Source organism: Perissodus microlepis, chromosome 23 (genome assembly GCF_051167445.1).
Source record: "Perissodus microlepis isolate ML-2025 ecotype Zambia chromosome 23, ASM5116744v1, whole genome shotgun sequence".
Classification (NCBI taxonomy): Eukaryota; Metazoa; Chordata; class Actinopteri; order Cichliformes; family Cichlidae; genus Perissodus; species Perissodus microlepis.
The window spans coordinates 750440-765282 of record NC_140482.1 but is presented as its reverse complement, the minus strand read 5'-3'; the positions used below and the strand labels follow the sequence as shown (position 1 = coordinate 765282).

General features: G+C 42.0%; 1 long non-coding RNA gene across 1 annotated transcript in view; it reads right to left on the bottom strand.

Annotated features, from left to right (window-relative positions):
- LOC146360604 (uncharacterized) overlaps window positions 1-13683 on the bottom strand; it is a 29497-nt gene extending 15814 nt beyond the window's left edge. The window contains exon 1 of the long non-coding RNA XR_014799372.1: window positions 13429-13683. This is a non-coding gene — a long non-coding RNA (uncharacterized LOC146360604). The remainder of the gene's footprint in view (window positions 1-13428) is intronic.
- Between the last annotated feature and the right edge of the window lie 1160 nt (window positions 13684-14843).

Sequence of the window (14843 nt, the reverse complement as noted above, 5' to 3'; positions counted from 1 at the left end):
TATGAGTGTATCCTTCAGCCTTGCTTCACATATTTACTGCTGCTTGATCAGCTTCAGTCCTGCTAGCATCAGCACAGGTAGAAACAGATCACACATCAGAGAATCGGCCGTGCATCGGCCGATCTAAATGCACATGGAAACTAAAAATAAAAACATAGATAACTTAGCTGAACTTCATAGATCTGAAAGTTGACCAATGCATACATAGTGCTAAAAATCAGGTATCGTGAAAACACATTATTTTATATTATGCTGAAGTCAATTTTTATCCAATTTTAAAACTATATCATATAATAAAGTCTGTTTTGAAGTTTACTTTGGTAACAAGTATGAACCAACAAACCATTTTTCATCATGAAAATAAAAAATGAATCTAAAGGAGATAAACATCACAACTAGACAAACATGACTGTATGTTCAACCAAGCATTAAGTCCATTTTGAAACAAAGAACGATGCACACTCAGCCAATCACATGGCAGCAACTCAATGCAGTGTAAAAGGTGAGATGTAAAATAAAACAATTAAAAATATTAATTAATCTTAATCAATCTTAAAATATGAAGCAATCTTCTAACTCCCCTTTACATACAGAGCTGTGGCCAACCTTACAAACCATTTTGAATTTTTTCCAGCCGAGGCGTTCAAAATAACCAAACTGCTAATAGTCACGGTTTAATTTGGGCAGCTGCCTGCCTAATATAATGTAAAATCATCACAATATTTTACACAAAGAGAGTAAATGTATCCTTGTACTCAGCTAAGACAGCTGGGCTGCTGTAGCTTGTGTTTATGTTCAGAGTGACATCTGATTTAAAAGCAGACTGTCATGGTTGCGGCTGTGTGCAGGCAGGATGAGGACCCAAACGCAAGCTCACGGAGGCAGGAATGAACTCAAAACACAGCTTTATTGCTGGAGAGAAAAATCATACAACCTAAACTGGGAAACTATAACGTAATACACAGAGAACCACACGGCCATGAATGAGGGAGAACGCGACACAGAACTGAGGGAGACGCAGACATAAATACACAGAGGGTCAACGAGGGAAGTGGGAGCACACGGGGAACACAGGTGACACTGATAATCATAACGAGACATGGCAGGAGTAAACGCAAAACTGACGGGAGACTGTCAAAGTAAAACAGGAAGTACACGGAGGTTCAGAGAGGAGGAGAGACAGCACGGGGAGAGCACGGACATAACGGGCTGGGGAAAACATGGAATAAAACACAAGGAGGGGAAACGAGGGCTCACAGATATACAGAGGGGCACACAGGGGGTAATCAAATAAGGAACATCTTAACAGAAACCATGGCATAAATAAAGAACAACACACAAAACATACGGAAACTAAGAATGCTGGGCCAACATGGCCCAGGATCATGACACAGACAGCAAAAGACACTGAGCAGCATATCAGTCAGCATGGAAAAATGCCATAGATTTAAGGAACTAGGCTAAAATAATTGGTTTCTAGTGGGTTCTATTGTAAGTGCTCTATATTTCAGCATGACATACTGTATGCATCCTACGCTGAGAACCCTTGAAGCTGATCATCGGGGTATGCTGTGTATGTTCTTACACAGAAGATAAAATAACATGCAAAGATTTTAGATGGTTGTGGTTGGTCCTTACACACAGATGCAAGGCCAAAAAAAATCACCCACAATGGATCGTTCACAGACGCAGGTCCAGTGGAACCCACTTCCACAAAGGCTGCACCTGCTCTGGCAGAACAGGAAGCATCAACTACATAGTAGCTATTTTCATAATTAAGACATCAACTATAGGTGTTCCCAAAATGTGCCATGTTGTCTGCACACCTGACAGTTCAATAAGTCCTGTGTTGATTACAGATGGTGGTTGTTTCCAGAAACAAACAGCACTTGCATAAAATAAGTACAGAGCACTTTATGAGCCAACCTGCTTCTTTAATGAGCATTTGGGTTGTTTGTATTCAGTGTTCACTGATAATATGCTCATTAAAGGGGGGATCCACTATGTCCTTCTTCACAATCCTGTCTGCCAACTTTAAGAAGAAATTAGAGTGACGCAGACGCTTTAAAACAGTGTTCAGAATAATCAGTGATGCTTTTATCTGAACTGATGACAGATAAAGATGAATGTGAGAGTGGCAGAAGAGTAAGTTCTCCCTCTTTCTTGGAAGTATACAAAAGCCTGTTGTTTATAAAAAGTTAATAAACAAACAACAAGTTCTTACAGAATGAGACGTGAAGCCTGGAGATGAGCAGTTCAGACTCGCTGTTATTAAATTCTACCTGAGCAGGTTATAGTTCACCTCAGTTACGGAAGAACAAATAAAACTTGGCTCTGGGAGCTTCAGTTTTTATACATTGCTGTAGCACCACCCTAAGCAATCATTTGCATCAACACCTACATCACTAGCCCAGCAGTTCTAAGAAACTTCTCTGTTTGTGGTTCAGAACTTAATGTGACACCAATGACCACAACAGCATGCAGCTGCAGGTTGTTGTTCATACCTGGCTTTACAATAAAGAGCCATGTTTGCAGGCAGCTATTTGAAGTTTTGTGTAAAATATCATTTTTATATAAATAAACCAAATGTGTCTAAATATATTAAGTAAACAATCAGAATAAGAACATTTTTAAATAAAATCCAAAAACTGCATCTGGCTTAGTTTTTGTTGAATAAATAACGACTCTGTGTAATATGTCATGTATTGTATATGTAAGTTGTATTTGTACAATGAAGCCAGGCTTTCTTCGTGTTAGCTGCCTGACAAAACCTAAAACTCTAGTCAGGGATTGCAGGTGTCACAACAGACATGATCAGCTTTCTCTGTCAATCCTATCTTTCTGTTTCACACTCTGTGCACTCATATAAAAAAATCTTAAAAAAAAACAATCACATGACTCTTCTTCCACACAACATGATCCCTGAGTGCCGCCTGCTCCAACCAGACATGTTATCACAGCGACGATGGTGATAATTAAAATCTACAAAGAACATGATAAACATTATTAAAATGCAGCACTGTTAAAGCAACGTGATTAATGCTGCATTAAAATGAGCCTTTAGCACATAGAGATGATTAAACAGTTTAATTTGAGTTCATTATTTCTAAGGCAGATGCTACACCAGTGAAGGTGCACTTAGTTTTCACACACTGCTTCTGCATTGTGTCTTAGTTTTAGTGGATTAAATAATGACACAGTGTTTGTTTGTTTGTTTTTCTTTAGTAACAAATGACCTCAGACCAGCTTATAATATTTTATAAACAAATAAGCATAAATGCATAAACTCAGCCTGGAATAACACGGGATAAACATGGGATGTGCATTTTTTTTATTTATTTTTTTATGTAGTTCTAGATGTGTTACTGAGTCTTGCAAGAATGCCAACCTTACCAGCAGCAACTTGGTTTTTTTTGTTGTTTTTTTAATTTAATGAGTGCTGAAAGTTGAGCAATAGCTGTGACAACGAGAGAAGATGTAGCCAATTAGAAACAACTGTGAAAATGTACAATATGCAAGCTAAGAAAGCAAAGTGTAGCAATGTTGCCATAATTTTTGTTGTTGTGGTATTTTTTTCAACATTCACTGAAAATCACTTCTCTCATATTTCCTCTTTGTTATTTTCATCACTGTTTAAGAAACGTAACAAAGTCTTATAAAGCATCTACACCAGAATCATGAAGTGATGTTTAAAGATAGCAGCAAGCTTACAGCATCTCTCAACTCAAGAGCAACATTCAAAGCGTACAGGCTGAAGGAAATTATTGATTTTATCACATGCAATTACAATACGCCTTTTCATCTGTATCTGTTTGTATGTACAATGTGTATCGGTTGTTTGTCCCAGCAGTTTACAATACAGAATGTGCATGTCTGTGGGGCTTTCATAAAGATTTCTATTTGCATTGATACGATTGCTTGGATCACAAATTGTTCTAACTTGATTAAAGTCACCAATGATAAAGGTATTCTTGCGCTTACAGTTACCATTATTATCTCCGTTTGCTATCAGATCATCACATCCCCCTTGTGGGATCATGTTGATATGCTGGTTTTCAAATTTCTGAACACGTCCGTTAGTCATGTCCATATGTGGTAAATTATGAAGTCTTCAGTATATGAGGATATTGATATCCGTATAACTGGAGTTATTATAGATTTTCATACATGACATTTCTGAAAAAGGTGAGGGTGTCAGTCAAAGGAGCTTGCAAAGAAAAGCGTCTGGACTTCTTTAAGTTACTTGAAGACGTTTCACCTCTCATCCGAGAAGCTTCTTCAGTTCTAAGGTCAAATGGTGGAGAGTCCCAGATATAAACCTAGTGGGAGTATCCCCCCACAGAGGGACAAAAGGACCCCCTGATGATCCTCTAATCGCCTGAGCCAAGGTGTGAAAGTGGGTGTGGGTCCCAATCAGCCAGAGTTTCGGGTGAGTTCATTGTGAAACCTGGCCCCACCTTGTCATGCGAATTCCTGAGGTCAGATGGCCCAGGATGTGAGTGGGCGTTAAGGCGTCTGGGGAGGGAACTCAAAACTGGATTATAGATGGCAGACAGTTGGTGTCGTAAACCCCCGCCTCTGTTCAAAGATGGTCGCTCACAGTGCACATAGATGGCTTCTTTCACTCCTCTTTCAAACCATCTGTCCTCTCGGTCCAAAATGTGAACATTGGCATCCTCGAAATAGTGTCCTTTATCCTTAAGATGCAGATGGACAGCTGAGTCTTGTCCTGTGGAGGTGTCAGGGTCCCTGTGTATACCCGGTCGCCTCAGTGTGGCTACATGTGTTTTTTTGTTTTGATTTTGTACCCGCTCTCTCCCTCCCTCTCTGTCCCTCCTTCTCTCACTGCCTGGGCGGAGCTCATCTGTGGGCTCCTGCCCTTGGCCCACGCACCTGGTCACACCTGTGGCTCATCACCCAACAGTGTTCCAGTCCCCTTATAAGATGGCAGCCCTGTATTTCTCGTCGCTGGACCGTTGCCGACTCTCGTCAGTGTTAACCCCAGCTCAGTTCATTCTCGTGTTTCCCTAGCGATCTTCTTACAGTAACCTTTTGCATCTCTGTGAATAGATTTCCCTGGACCTGCCCCTGTGTTACCTGAGCGATCAAGTGTGTGAGGATTGGAGCGAGCTTTTGTGTTTCTTGTGGAGTGTGAAGCCGAGCGTGGAGCGTGGATGGAGTGAGGACTTTGGAGCGTGTGTGGACTGCAAGTGTCTTTCCCCCCTCCTGTTCGTGTGTGGAGTCCCAGAACCCGTCTTTTCCCCACTTTGTAAATAGATCACCTGGTGCTTCTGTAAATAAAAACCCTTTATTGTTCCCTACTCAGAGCCTACGCGTGAGTCCGTTCAGTCCCGTTGTGACAGAGGGTACGGACGTAAATCGACTGGTAAAGACGGACTGGTAAAGAGTCTGCAGCCGCAGCACCAATCCATCTGTCGATCTCCTGTTCCCTTCTCCGATCACTCGTGAACAAGACTGCGAGTTTTGTAACTTAATAAAAGCAGTAATTTGTTTGCCAGAGTGCCCCTTCCACGTCACACCCTGTTCTTTCTTTCTTGTCTTATATGGAAATTCACTTTGTGTAGCTTTTTGGGGAATTGTTAAACTTCAGGAAGATTCTGAACATGCCCCATTGTTTAGCCAGCTCTTTGGAGCTAAGCAGGTTCAGGCCTGTTGTTGTAATTTTTATAAAACGATCTAATTTAAACGAATAATCCAGCTGAAGCTTCAGACAGCCATCATATGACAGTGAAACACTGCCATCTGCTGGACTCGAATAACACAGACGCTGCTTTGACGGGTGAGGGAGTTTCAACAAGTCTGCAACGACTCAAGCATCAAACTACAGAACTATTGTAGCGGACATGGTGCTCTAATGGCTGCTTCATTAACGCAGGTCAGAAAGGATCAAACATATCAATAAATTGTGAAATACAAAAATTACTGTTTCACTGCACACACAAACCTTCTCTTATTAGCACAACACTGCCCAGGGCTCAGAGTGTATTCCTTATAGACTATTAAACCTTAGCATGTTATTTTAATGTCTTACAGGTGAAACAGCCAAAAAGTAAAGTTAACTGTAATTTAAAATATTCAGCTGCAAAAATGCTTTTAGCAAACAATTTTTTATGACTGCGCTAAAATTCAATACTAGATTTTTGCTGGTCTGATTAAAAGGTTAAATGTAGAAGTTTTGGGATAATATATTAATACTTCCAAAACAATAAAGTTGTTGTAGAGAATCTATATTCATTATTGTTGCTCATCATGGAAAGACAAAGACATCAGACTCTGCTAAAAGATTTTACACCCTCCTACTCTCTGCACACAGCGGTCTGAGGGATCTTCCAGGATCGGGGATTTTATTTATTTTGTTCTTTTTGGTCTTCCTGGTTAGTAGGTTGTGATTTTCTACCTGTTGATCTCACATTTGAACATGATTTGCTCTGGAGCAGATTAGGTTCAAAGCATGAGTTGACCTGGCATTATGTCTTGGATTACAAAAAAATCCCACATTAAACCTTGAAGTTAGCCGGATAAGACAGCGTTCTGTTTCACAGTAAAGGCCTCAGAGAGTTGTTGCTAACCAAAGTCTATCTTGTACGGCCACGCAGCATCTAATGACGTTTTGTAACCTGCCACTACGAAGGAGCAGTGAAATGATTTCTGTTTTAGCGCACATACACAGTGTGGTGATCAGTATAAGGACATGAAAGTGATGTTGCAGAAAGCTGCATCTGGTCAGAAGGAAAAAAACACGCACACTTGGAAGACTTGGCCAAATTTGCACAAAGTGAAATGGCTGACAGTGGACAGATACAAGGATGTGGATGGTCACACCCTCGTGCATTAAAGAGGCCGTTCACAAAACCAAACACTCAACAGACACAATAAGACAGCTGGTCAGTTTGCCTCACTAACTCATCTACACAAGGCGTGTTGTAGAAGTAGAGCAGGGCGATATGGCCAAAAATATTCATCACGATATAAATTTGAAAATGTGCGATAACGATATAACTGACACGAGACAAAATACTTTACAACTCCACTTCATTTGTGCAAAAAAACCCATCAATGTATTTTCACTTAAACAAGCAGCTGTTTTTCATGTGCATTAAACTTATATAAAAATGTAACGGTGCAAATGCAAATTCCTTGCTGACAGTTTAACCAAAAGGCATTTCCAGTGGAAATTGGCCGACATATCCTCAGCATAACCATGTACATATCCACAAAACTTAAAAAGAGGTTAAACAAACACACAATACGGTAATATTATGTTGAAGCACAGTACGTATCACTCCGCGAGGCTCCTGCCTACGATAGCCGTAATGCTCCGACAATCCATTAAACGGTGCGGGTTCGTAGCTTAGCAAAGTCGTACTAAAACATTTGACAGATTTTCGAGCGCCGTGTACATAAAATCGTTTCGAGGTCAGTAAACACAACCAGAATTCATACAGTGGCTTGCAAAAGTATTCGGCCCCCTTGAACTTTTCCACATTTTGTCACATTACAGCCACAAACATGAATCAATTTTATTGGAATTCCACGTGAAAGACCAACACAAAGTGGTGCACACGTGAGAAGTGGAACGAAGATCATACATGATTCCAAACATTTTGTACAAATAAATAACTGCAAAGTGGGGTGTGCGTAATTATTCAGGCCCCTTTGGTCTGAGTGCAGTCAGTTGCCCATAGACGTTGCCTGATGAGTGCTAATGACTAAACAGAGTGCACCTGTGTGTAATCTAATGTCAGTACAAATACAGCTGCTCTGTGACGCCTCAGAGGTTGTCTAAGAGAATATTGGGAGCAACAACACCATGAAGTCCAAAGAACACACCAGACAGGTCAGGGATAAAGTTACTGAGAAATGTAAAGCAGGCTTAGGCTACAAAAAGATTTCCCAAGCCTTGAACATCCCACGGAGCACTGTTCAAGCCATCATTCAGAAATGGAAGGAGTATGGCACAACTGTAAACCTACCAAGACAAGGCCGTCCACCTAAACTCACAGGCCGAACAAGGAGAGCGCTGATCAGAAATGCAGCCAAGAGGCCCACGGTGACTCTGGACGAGCTGCAGAGATCTACAGCTCAGGTGGGGGAATCTGTCCATAGGACAACTATTAGTCGTGCACTGCACAAAGTTGGCCTTTATGGAAGAGTGGCAAGAAGAAAGCCATTGTTAACAGAAAACCATAAGAAGTCCCGTTTGCAGTTTGCCACAAGCCATGTGGGGGACACAGCAAACATGTGGAAGAAGCTGCTCTGGTCAGATGAGACCAAAATGGAACTTTTTGGACAAAATGCAAAACGCTATGTGTGGAAAACTAACACTGCACATCACTCTGAACACACCATCCCCACTGTCAAATATGGTGGTGGCAGCATCATGCTCTGGGGGGGCTTCTCTGCAGCAGGGACAGGGAAGCTGGTCAGAGCTGATGGGAAGATGGATGGAGCCAAATAGAGGGCAATCTTGGAAGAAAACCTCTTGGAGTCTGCAAAAGACTTGAGACTGGGGCGGAGGTTCACCTTCCAGCAGGACAACGACCCTAAACATAAAGCCAGGGCAACAATGGAGTGGTTTAAAACAAAACACATCCATGTGTTAGAATGGCCCAGTCAAAGTCCAGATCTAAATCCAATCGAGAATCTGTGGCAAGATCTGAAAACTGCTGTTCACAAACGCTGCCCATCTAATCTGACTGAGCTGGAGCTGTTTTGGAAGGAAGAATGGGCAAAGATTTCAGTCTGTAGATGTGCAAAGCTGGTAGAGACATAAGGCGAACCGGATTATAAGGAGCACTGTCGATTTCCAGAAAAATCAAAGGACTGATTTTTAGAGTGCCTTATTTTCCGAAAAACACAGTAATAACATAATAACAACGGCCCGCTAGCATGCTCTTGGTTGCCGAGGGCTATGCTGTGGCTGAGCTGCAAGATTAACTCTGCAAAACCAACTTTCATCAAGTAAAGACGAGAGTTGGTTTTGAGAGGTGCAAAGAAGGGAGGGATGAGAAGTAAAAAGCAGCTACTGTCAGTCTTTAGAGACAGAAGGACTGATTGGCCGTCTGGGAGCCCAACGGATGTTAAAAAAAAGAAAAAAAAAGTTGAAAACGTTGAAGGCTTGATCATCTACTCCCTCATCTCCATCTCGTTTTTACTCCCACTCATTTCCAGCAGCCGTCTCTGTTAGTCTGCCTTCCCATTTCCATCCTAATGAGGCTTTATTCCCACTGAAGCAGCTGCACGGCGCAGGGAAAGAAGACGCAGGAACCGCACGCTGAGTCATCCACAACTTCTGACCTTCCCTGTCTCTCTCCATCCACCTCTCTTCTATCCGTTTAGATGTTTACCTGTCCATGTGACTGTTGACATTAGGAAGCTGTCACTAAACTGCTGTCACTGCCAATGACTGTCATGTCCCCCTCGAGTGTTAGCCCCCCTCCAGAGCTCTAAAGCACAGGCTTTAATAAGCCCGGCAAGAGAAATGCCAGCTTCCTATGCAGCCTGAGCTGAGAACATTGGAGTGACAAAGAAGAGGGGGGCGAAAGTCTGATGCACACAGGGAAAAGTTAGAGAGGAAAAGAGAGAGCAGGAAATGATACAGATGAGCTACATCCTCCTGGAAAGCAGCTGCCATTACAGTCTCCCCCATCTGCTGGAAGGCAGATGCTTCAAAACAGAGTGAGAAGTAAAGAGAGACGGCAGGAACTCAAACAAAATTAACACTATATTTTATCTTTAATAATCATATATATTGCTTTACCAAAACAGCTTGTTTTTGTGTTTTTTAAACTACCATCTCTCTTAAACCAACTTGAATTGAACAGTGAGCACAGCCACTAAGTATTATGTAACAAAAATACAGGGATGGGAGGGAGACGGTACCTGTACTGACGTTTAAAAAGAAGGAATAGGAGGAGGAGGAGGAGGGGGGGTGGAGGTGGTGGAGCTCTCCGACAGGGGGAAAACTGAGATTTCAGTAAAGCTCAGTCCAAAGCACTTTCCTAATGATTTCCCTGTAACATTAGTCCTCGAGGACCCCGTCACAGCAGACTACTGTGAGCGCCACCAGACAGTTAATGAGACAAAAACGAGACGCTCTTACAGCCAGGAGGCTGCTTCCAGATGACGCTTGATTAATTTGATTGATTATCTGTGAATAAGTCTTGAGCCTCTCCTCGGTTCTTTATATTTTGCCTGTACTGAGCCAGATGTTCTTCTTCTTCCTTTCTTTAGACTTTCTGAAGGTCATTTAGAGTTTTTCTTTGGACATTAACTGCTTTTTCACCCATTTTCAGTCCAGTCCTTGTACCTGATCACTTTCAGAGCGATATTTTTGTTTTTTGGGGGGGTTAAACCACTTAACCTAACTCAAGGGGACAAACCCGAGTTGTCAAATACAATACAAAACACACAATTTAGCAAAGAACCAATTTTAAATTTTATCTTTAGGTACTTTGTTACTAGCAACCTGTCACAGAAACACACCATTTAATTTCTTTGGATTGGGAAAGTAGGAGACAGAAAAAAAGGGGACAGGCTGAAAAATCTATCTACAGTGGAGGAACAGTACCTGAAAGTCATGTCAAAAAGAATTCAGCAAACACCTGACACAGGACCTGAAAGATGCACTTGGTCCTTCAGTTGATCCATCTAGTGTTACCCAAAGCCTCATCTCATGGTGTCAGTGAAGGGTGGCTGTCAAGAAGCCATTATTAAGGAAGGGAACAGGGAGAAAAGGCTGAGGGATGCCAAATTACACAAGAACTGGACTGAAAATCAGTGGCAGCAGGTCTGGTGGAGTGATGAACCAAAATCTGACATTTCTGGTTGAAATTGCTGGTAATATGTCTACAACCACCTGTAAACTACTGTACAGCTCTGTCATAGTTTGGGTCTGCATTTCAGCCAGGGTGTTGGGGATTTCGTCAAAATTGATGGAATTATGAAAAGTACCACCAGACTTTGATGCACCATGCAATACCATCTGGAAAGCGTCTGATCGGCAGCAGCTTACTAAACACATCGAAACACCATCATTCATGGACTGACCTGAGCCGTGTGGGATCATCTCGGCAGAGAATGGAACAAAAAGGCAGCTAATATCGAAAGAAGAGCTCTGAATGTCCTTAAAGAAGCCCGGAGAACTATTCCTGAAGACTACTTAAAGGAATTCCAAAGAAATGTGCCTAAGAGAGTTCAGGGCGTGCTGAAGATAAAGATGCTCAAGCTCATTAGCTCATTATATCAACTCTGTATGACGCCTTTTATACTGTATTTTCATGTAAACTTTTCAAATTTAAACTGTTGCACCCGTTTCCCATTACCCAGCAAGTTATATGTTAGAATTAAGGTGTGGCTCAAACTTTTGCACAGTCCTACATTTCACATCTATAAAATGATTTGGCACCTGATAAACCTTTAAAAGCACTGACCTGCCTCTCCAACTATCTGTTTTAAACAACACGCACTTACCAGCAGTTGTGTTGCGTTTTCGTCAGGTTAGTGGCTCAGACCTAAAACAGCCCTACATTATCTCTAATTCAGTTCTGGACCCAAGCTGACCCATTAAATTACGTGGTACTCCTTTTATTTGTACTTGTGTACTCAGGCATAAATTAGACTTTTCAGGTACAAACTAAATAACACAAAGAGGAGCTCTTATGAATAAGAATGAAACTGAGAGGCCCACTGCAAGAAGATACACACCCAAGTGCTGAGATTGTAAAGATGAAAAGTGAGCAGAGGAAAATGAGCGTTTCAGGAGAACGAGGCGGTTTCCTCTTTTTCCCATCTGGCAGCCTCACAGCGGGGAGTTATGAGGTAGCCCCAACCTACCTCACTGTGAAATGCACTACACACAGGTACACACACGCACAGGTCTTTGTCTCCAGATGCCACGTTTATTTATAGTTTCCTGTGTTATGACCGACCACAGTCTGACAGCTGTCGGTCTCAGCTGATTTCCCGCTCCTCTCCCGTCTCACTATAAAAGGGAAGGAAACCATCATCAGTCCAAAACGCCATCAGCTGTTCTCACCTGCGTCTCCAGCACGGCCCCGTTGAGCTCACCACACCACTCCTCCCCTGCAGCCGCGCCCGGGACCACACCTCCGCCACACCCACATCTCCCCGCTGTGCAAGAACGAGCTCAGCAACACAAGCATCCTCTCTCTTTCGCGAGTGCATACGTGCACATCTACAGTGCTGCATGCCGATGAACCCATTTTCTTGGAGCACCTACACAAGCTGCAATATACAGATCATGTTTCACAGCGCTACAGCGAGAGGCAAACACCTCCCTCTGTTTGTGCTTCATTCTAGCTTCTCCCTTCTCTTCCCAACCACACACACCAACACCTTCCTCTTGTGAATTTCATTTTAATCCTTAACATAAAGACAGCTATACATTAGGATAATCAAACTTGATTTATTACCTCCTACCCCCCCCACCCCACACTGTGTGTTCAACAGGAAGCTAAAGACTGGTGCTGTTAAAGTGTTCAAAAAACAGCAGCTCGGTGTGAGGCCACAGTGGGCCAAAAAACACACACAAGATGACCTCCAGCAAGGACAAAATGTATCTGGACGTCTCTGTGAGCATCTGTCTCACTGTGTAAGTGTAGCACAGTGTCTGTGTGTGCATGGCTGGGGAAGAGAGACAGCACAACTGAAAGCCAGCACTCAGACGAGGACCCGGTGCATCGTCTGTCTCATCTCAGCCAGTTTACTTACAAACTCTTTAAGTTTGAATTTTAAAGCCGACAATGTGCACAGGGCAGTGATATTTAAAATGAAGGTAAACTATTCCAATCTCTGGAGCCCCAATTGTGTATCTCACACACACACAGTCCTGAATTCATTACTGAAGTCTCATCCAGACGTTCAATGTGTACACAAAGGAATTCTTCGGCAGGAGGTGAAAGAAAATGGCCCACAAGTTAATCCAAAATGACGGTTTTATCAACAATGGCCACCAGCGGTGATTTTGGCACCTGTGACAAGGTTGAAAAGAGCTGTGGGTAATTTGGTCTCACAAAATGCAGCGCGCACACACACACACACACACACACCAAGTTCTCCTCCTGCCTTCAGCCCAACCGTTGAGCGCGATGACAAATAGAGCCGCAGAATTTTGCTGCTGTGTAATTAAATTGAGACGTGGGGTCAAAATTCCCACCTAGATTGAGTGAGATGAAATATAAATCGGCTCTCCTCTAACTGACTTTATAGAAATAATTACATAAGCTGCATTTATAACTGTTATTAAATAACAGCAGCACACGAGAACTAAAGTGTAATCCCAGCACATTTCGCTTCGCTTGCACCGATTCTTTAGAGATGACGACTGTGGTGGGTAATTAAGGGCAAACAATATACAAGTCGCGTGAAAAATGGAGGCCGCATTACCTTTCCAAAGCTTCCTTTCCCGATGGCCCGCAGTATCTGGAAGTGGTCAAAGTTTACTGTGGAGAAAATGAGAAGCAGTTAGTGAGAACGTGTCAGTTTGAGCTGAGCTATAAAACAGGGAACATGACATGTACAGCACTGTGCAAAAGTCTTGAGCCATCCCTCATTTGCTTCCAGGGATCCGGACTTCCCTGTAATCTTTAAAGTGGTATTAAGGAATAGCTCTCCAGGCTTTTTAAAGTGTTTCTGATTTTTAATCCAGGGCTTGTATTTGACCAGTGTTTGTCTGTTAAGACCCTTCACACTAATCTCTGAAACATTCAAACATAAACAGACACCTAAGTCACGGAAAGGACCAGAAAACTTAACAAAGAACCAATTTGAAATTGTATCTTTACACATTTACTTGCAGCCTATTGCAAAAAAACAAGACCCCACATCATTTGTTCTCACTTCTTTAGTTGAAGAATGCAGTTAATAACACCGTTAACACAGACTGACCTGGCAAAACATGAAAAAATAAGGGGGTGGTTCAAGACTTTTGCTCGGTACTGTATGAGAAATGGAAATGTGCACTTCACAATGTATCGCTGCACTTCGGCAGTACTGTGCAGATCAAATGTTTTTTTGAAAGAATTAAAAAGTCGGAGCGCAGTGGGAGAGAATAATGTGTGTGTTAGATAATGAAACGGGAAAGATTGAAAGGTGGAAATAATGAATCACAACAGTCAAAATGTGAAAAAACAAAAACATTTTCCCTGGAGGATCTGTACAGTGACACACCGTCACAGTATCGACGATTAGCAAGCAAAACAAAACCCCAGAAATAACATTTATTAAATGAAGACTCAGCTAAACCTTTTTAAACTTCACATCTGAATAACAAATAACACACGCAGCACATAGAAACAAATATCTAAAATGAGTTAGATCCCAGGAAGTTAGACACGCTTTCATAAGTTTTCTGATCGACTTTTACGAGATTAAATTTGAGCAAGTAAAGACATTTCACATGAAGCTCAGAGGCAGGAGAGTTGTACTTCAGAAAGACATCCAGCTCAGAGCGCTCAACTCATTCATCTTACTTTATTTTCCTATTTTAAACCTGTAACATAAAGACATTTGATTAATGTGATCAGTGAGTGTAAACTGCAACTAAGCTTCCATGCTTTGTAAGTGGGCATTATCACGTAGCAATAAATCTCTGGGTTTGAGAAAAAGAATGTGGATCTCACTCATCATCTCATTTCTTGTGCTTATGGCTCTCTGCTGAATGAAGTCTGGATGAAGGAAGAAAATTGGCCTGTTATTAGATTATTACTAAAACAAATGTCCTTCTCTCTCCTTTAGGAGGCTACAAGCCACTGTCTCCAAATATGAGCTGGGTTTCTAACAGTCGGTAACAGAGAGACTTT